Source organism: Phragmites australis, chromosome 8, assembly GCF_958298935.1.
Source record: "Phragmites australis chromosome 8, lpPhrAust1.1, whole genome shotgun sequence".
NCBI lineage: Eukaryota > Viridiplantae > Streptophyta > Magnoliopsida > Poales > Poaceae > Phragmites > Phragmites australis.
In genome coordinates, this window is record NC_084928.1 from 30987075 (window position 1) to 30994189 (window position 7115).

Genomic DNA, 7115 nt, shown 5'->3' on the forward strand with positions numbered 1-7115 from the left:
ACTATTCTCAGGCCTCCAGTCCTGACCTTCCTTCTCACGGGCACCAACGTCACGGTCACGCTGTGGTCTCGGTGCCCAGGTCATCCAAGAGCTCGTTCAGAGCCACCCTCTATGCTGGTCTCCACCATGCCGGGGTGCTTCAGGGACACAAAGCTCCCGGCCATCTCCCGCCTGGCCTGACCTTCTGTGGCCGCGCGCTGAGCCATGGCAGACCGACCCGTCGTACGTGTACTGGATCTTCTCCGTGTCGAGCATGTCGCGGACGGAGACTCGCACCAGGCGGGCCTCCTCGTCGTAGAAGAGTGTCACGGACATGGGCTTATGGGCCAGAAGGGCGGGCTGGACCAATGGGCTTGTGTGGCCTACTCGGCTGTGAAGGACTTGGCATATATGAGCAAGTGATGGTTCAGCAGAAGGCATGGATGAAAAACACATCGGACAACCTTCTTCCTCAAGCCTGTCTTAACTCTCTCTACCATTCTTCCTCTCTTCTGCTTCTCTATTCCCAATCCCCTCTCATTCTATCTCAATCTAGACTGCTATTCTCCCTATCTGTGCTTCTCTCTATCTCTACTTGTATTCGTATTGTGAGCTGGACTTGATTAAGCAATATATTCCTCTGTTGCTTCTGGTGATTTAGTGTTCTTGTGTGGATTTGAGTGGTTGATCCATCCGGAACGTGACAAAGAGGAAGGATGAACCGAGCCAGTTGGGGCCTGTGAAGTCCTCCATCTGGCGCGGCCAGTTGTCTCGGGCGGCGCCGACGTTGCCCCAGGTCACCCAGAGGCAGTCCGAGTTCGCGTGGTGCGGGGGTCACGGGCGGCGGCGTAGTAGGCGCCCATGAGATTTACTCGGTTTTTATTGTACCAACTACAAAAGAAAAATAGAACAAGCTGGGCAACCAACAAACAAGTCATCAGTTCAGAACAGAGAACAGATAGATCAACAGCTCACCCATGAGCAGAAGCAACAAAAGAAAACCGAAACTACATCAAACACACCTAGCTAGCTAGCTTATCGCAAGAAGAAATTCTAAAGTTCCACCACATCAAACACTAGCTTCTGATTTCATCTTAAAAGTTAAGATCTACTAAAGAATATTAGACAAAGTTGCGTATCTTTCACTTTAAGTAAGGTCTTCTATTTTTGCAAATATGAAATTCTAGAAAAAAGCACCCATGTTCCCATGGTTGGGAGCCATGTTCTGATGGTTGGGGCGCAAGATGTCATCGGTCTATCGGTGCATGAAGTTGTGCGGGCACACCTCCAGCGTCCCCGCGCCCAGCATCTCCAGGTCGCCGGCACGGTAGGGCTGGCCGTGGAAGAGGGACGGCAATGAAGCGTTGGTAGCCATCTGAAAATGTTACAATGTCCCCGTCACTTGGAGGTGTACGTTAAGATAATTTGAATGTGATAGCTAACCATGCTTGCCACGAGGTTAATTAGGACGTACGTGTCACGATCAGGAGTAGACCTTCCATATAATTGCTAACGCCCTGTTTCTAAATTGGAACTACGAGTTTCTCTATCTTAATCTCTACAGGATAAAACACAAATTGGTTCATACATCACATCTTTCGTTACCCCACTCGTATCTAATAAAATCCAATAAAATTTAAATAATTTACCAATTTTTACTATCTACTCTCATCCTCTAGCCTCGCCGTCTTGTTGACCCGTTTTTACTAATAAAAATAAATAAAAAATAAGGAGGAATAACGGATAATCACCTCCTTATTTTTTTTATCACATATAAAATTAAACTACGATATCGTTTTCGATGTATTTGTTTGGTTGCGTTTCTATAACGTATCCACATTTCTATATTTTAAATTTGTACTTAATATTATCGTATCTAATATTTATATTTTCGTTGTAATGTATAGATACTTATCTAGTGAAGTTGAACTATTTCCTATATATGAAATTCCTGTCTTCCTCCGAACATGCCGTAGTAAGTCCTTTATAGCCTGCATTGTTCAAACTTAACTGATACAGAAAGCAAACAAGTCTGATAGACAGATGAAAAAGAGAAATGGACCTGTTTATACATGATCCGGAGGTTGAGCTGGATCTGTAGCTCATCGGTGCAATTCTTCTCCACGTAGAAGTCGAGGTCAACAATCTTCGGCGGCACGTGCCTCGGGTTCCGCATCAGGTTGCGGGACGATAGCAGATATTCGTATTATCCATTAAAATACAAATATAGATATTCTTATTTGTATTTGTTTCTGAAATGGGTATTAAAAATAGATGTACCTGAATTTATTTTTGAGATTCAGATTCAAATGTGAATATTCGAATTACTTTGGATTCGGATGTGGAAATAGATAATATATGTATCCGCTAACAAGGAACCAAATTTCGCTAAAGTTTTAGAAATTTTAGAGGTAAATGAAATATATATATTCCGGCCCAATCAAATTGGAATAAATTTTAGTCAAACTTGATCAAATTTTATTTTTCGACATGAATTTCAAACAAATTTTCTAAAATTTCGGTAATTCCAAATGCGACAAATTTTTTCGCACCAAAATAAAAATTCTTGTCGTCAAAGGTGTAGGATATTTGCATACAAACCGATCAAGTAGATATCCGATTCGCATTCGAACAGTCCGATTCGTATTCGCATTCGAGGATATTCGGATTTATATTCGTATTGTTATTAAAATATAGATAGTAATGTGGAAAGTGGAATATTCAATCCGTATCTGATCCATTTCCACCCCTAGTCTCATCAGTGAACTCTGTGGGGACCCACATCCCCTCCGGCATGTCCCAGCTCTAGAACGACACGACGAACCCAGGATGGAAGGGAAGAAGAGCCACGAGCAGTGGATCCACTACATCAAAACGAGTTATCACAAATTGATGTTAAAATCTATCATAGATGAGCATGTGTTTTGTCTCTATAAAGATGTTTGTGATATCGAACTTTTTACAGACGATTACAACTTCGTCTATAACAAAGCTACACATAGACGTGTCTAAATAAGATATACTATAGTATAACTATACACATGTTAGTTTTGCAAGCCTTACAGACGGATTTTTTTTTGAAAAACCGTTTTTTATATCAAGGGTCACAGACGGATTTTAAAGAAACCTATATGTATAAAATGTCATAGGCGAATTTTGCTTAAAAACCGTTTGTGTGACCCTTCACCCTATTTTGCTTATTGGCTTCTCTCATAATATGGAATACATCATAGGTATTACATGTAAATTTACACAAGAACATCACATGTATATATATCACACAGACATATGCATCATAGGCATCACATTTAAATTAATTAACATAAGAACATGGTTCAAAACATGTTCACAACCTAATTAAACATAGAAATAACATCGGAAGAACATGGTTCAGAACATTAACCTATACACAACATAAATTCCTGATAGGTCTTCGAGGATTGAGCTTCAACAACATGGCTACATTTCACAAAAATCTCAACAAAAGTATTATCTTCGTATATCTTCTCGTTGTCATCAGGATCATACACCATCCTGACTAACTCAGTCATATGTCAGAACCAAACAACATTACTTCCAAATCAATTTTGCAGTTCACGAAAATATTTTAATTGTGACGAACACCAATAAAGAAATTCCCATCAAGAATAAAAGACATAAGAACAAGATTCACATCATAAATTGGGTCCACAGTGGTGCCCTTCATAGCAGTGAAGAACACATGTTTCATATGATCAAAATCGATGCCAAGTATCCTGATAGTGGAAGGAGACATAGGAATAACCTCATCATCCCAACACTTGATAGCTGTGAACAAAGACATATTCTATTGTAGATCAGGGAAACACAACAACAATTCTCATTACACATAATCAAACCCTAACAAAACCGTGCAATGCAATTCAAACTCACCTCGGTGCAACCCTAAACCTTGATTTATCGCCTAGATCTCGAACCTCCCTTGCAAAATCAAATCCTAACAAACCTTAAATACATTGTTACAGAAGGGGATCAGATGACAACGAGGAGAGTGAGGGAGATGAACTTCATCCTTTTAGTGAGCGAGACGAACAATTTGTAAAAAGGGATAATAGGAAGAGGATAGCAAGAGATCAAATTTAAAACAATACTCGAGTCTTTACTACAGATGGTTTGTCATATTAATTCATCTGTGTCAACACAGACGAATCTTAGAAGAAATCGTCCGTGCCAATATCACATATAAAGATTTTCTAAAATTCATCTGTGTCTATATGATAAAAATAAACAGATTTGTAAAACCATATACAAGTTCAAGTACACCTAATTAGCAATCGTTTCTAGACATTATCTATGTCACATTGTCTACTTTCACTCTTTCTGTCGTAGTGATCTGAATGGGTAGCTCTGGTCATCCCACCTGCCGGTACATGCCGATGTAGTACGCGTAGTGGATGTTAGCATGTTGTTAGAAGCTGCGGGGCTCTGACTCTGGCAGTGCCTTCATCAATGCCATCGCGCGCGCGTACTTGGCCACGTTTTCCATTCCTTCCTCGTGCACCGATCACCTTGTCTAGAGCAGCTCGATCGGGTCGGGGAACATGAAGTTGATGGGCTCAGACATCGACGTCGGTGGGTAGCAGCGGAAGGGTGGGAGCACGTGAGATAGGAGGTCGGGCTCGCCACACCACAGCAGGTTGGTGACTATTGGCCTGCCATAACTACCGGCCTTGTTACCGCCATCACCTTCGGATAGTGCACTATTACATAATCGGTACTAAGTGGTTTATAACTTTCGGTTGTGTAAAAATTGATAGTGAAAATATATCATTATCAGTTCTTAATCTCATGCGCTCGAACCATGATGGAGCCGCTAAGAACTGACACTGATAATCGGTATTAGTGCCAATTTGTGTTCTGTTCTTAATCTTATGCGTCTGAACCATGATGGAGCCGTTAAGAACCGACACTGATACCGACTATCAGTGTCGATTTTATTCACGACCCGTCACTGATAGTGTGTCCGGACCTAAAATTTTGATCAATTCTAGTTTTGTCTCACCCTCATATCCTACTCTAGAGATTTTTTTTCTCGGCTCTTTGTCTTCTCTCCGCCACATCTCTCTCTCTTATCACCTCCCTTTCCACCTCCGCCACCGGCCTCATCCCGACCTAGCTCCTCCCCCACTAGCCTCCTCCTCCTCCCCTAGTGAGATCCACGGTGGGATCCAACCATGGATCTTGCTAGGGGCAGAGATATCAGTTGTCGATCTTGGGCCAGGAGCGGACGACGGATGTCGAGCTAAGGGCACATCATGTTCTATGGTGGTGGCCTTCGTGCTGTCGCATTTTGATGTGTGTGTGTGTGTCTTCGAGTTAGGACCGATAGTGGACGTGGATAGTGAGCTTGAACGGATGGTAGCGCTCGATGAGTAGTGACAAATGAGTGCCTCCATGGAGATGGGAGGGTCCATGTAGGGCGGTGTGTTCAGTGAGGTCCACAACGGGGACCCGAGCTCCACGACGACGAGTGGCGTGGTGGCGGGCTCGAGTGGCTTCGGCTCGAGCGCCCGCTCAAGCTTAGATTCTTTTTTTGCCATATGTTCATTGGGCGATACGTTGACGTGGATACCACATCAGTTAGTGTATTCAAGTTTTTATTGTTGTGCTGTGGGCCCCACAAAAGGTCACCTGTTGGATGTAAGACACCTTGTTGTCGTCTTTTCAACAAGCAATAGTAGCTTAGATGTGTAATATTTTAAAATAATCGTGTATTTTTGTAAATATCAAAAAATAACATATATAAAATAAGAAATCCCCAACTAATACTTCCTCTTCGTGGAAACAGCCAGACCAAGAAATCCAACAATGCAGGGCACTGGGGATGGGAGCGATTCTACCTCCTGCACCTTAGGAGGTCGCCCGAGCTTGCACTAGTGGTGGATCCGCCCCTATTGGTTGGATTATATTTATTGAAAGAGAGGATTGTGGTACAATTGACTAATTTATCCTTGTCTTCACTTATTTATTTTTTGTTTTTTCATTGGATATTTCATGGTTACAACGAGAAACTTGCAGGAAAAAATAGAAAAGAATTTCAGCCCAAGAAATAGGCCTAAAGGTAGTTTCAGCTCAGTAAAAGGTCCAAATAGTTTTCTAGTACTAGAAACATAATAGTCTAGCACACAAGGCAAAACACAACAAAAATCTTGGAAGGTGTTGAGCTCCATGAGCGACTGGATAAGGCCAGCCTGGCCAGGAGGTGTGCGGCATTCCTGACTACCAGTGCACCACTGGCCCACTTCCTCGTAGTCAAAATGCAGACGCTGGCACGGCACAATCACAGCCGCAGACCTCATGGTTTCCACTGCTGCTTGCCACCGGCTTCCTCTGCCCGTCTCAGCACGCAGTCCAGCTAGTCGTCTCAGTACGTCAGGTAAGGAAGAAGAACGCAACCAACTCCCCACGCCGATGGCCGAGACGTGATGGCCACCGGACCGCTGCTGCTCGCCATCCTCAGGCAACCAGGTCTCCTCCTCCCACGACCCATCTTCCCCGCTCTGACCCAGGATCCTCCTCGCTAAGCCACCACTCGTCCTCCGGCATAGACAACAACCGGGGGGGGGGGGGGGGGCATGCGCTGGAGCCTGTGTGCTAGGCGCCGCAACTTGGTGTGCTAACACGAGTACACGACCAAGGTGCCACGTGCGGGCGGCGGCCGGGGCCATGCTGGAACCTAACGCCTCCTGAGTCATTTCTCATGCTAAGTTGAAAAGAGAGAAATGTTTCGGGCTGATCCTCGCCAAAATGGACGCCGCGATGGGCATTTGGGAACCGATTCTCTTGAATCAGATGATGATTGGAACCGATTCTCGGTTCCAAATGGGTCCTTAGTCGTTTCATGACGGATCATGCCATGCTGTTGTCGGCGTTAGGAGAGGGAGCAACCCTGCTGTTGGATTATTACTTGCATTGGTGCATGCGATGGGAGCGCTACCAAGGGTGGAGACAAGGGACGGCCAGGGGCCAGGCCCCTAAGCATCATGCGTGAGTGGCGGACCCAGAATTTATTGACCGGGTATTCAAGCAAAAAAAAAAATTTGTTTCATCCAAAATAGAAATGATCCACAATAGCTTAAATTAGATACAAATAGTCT

General features: G+C 43.9%; 1 pseudogene; it reads right to left on the minus strand.

Moving 5' to 3' along the window:
* Positions 1-636: 636 nt before the first annotated feature.
* Positions 637-2155, minus strand: LOC133927732 (polyphenol oxidase I, chloroplastic-like; annotated as a pseudogene).
* Positions 2156-7115: the final 4960 nt, after the last annotated feature.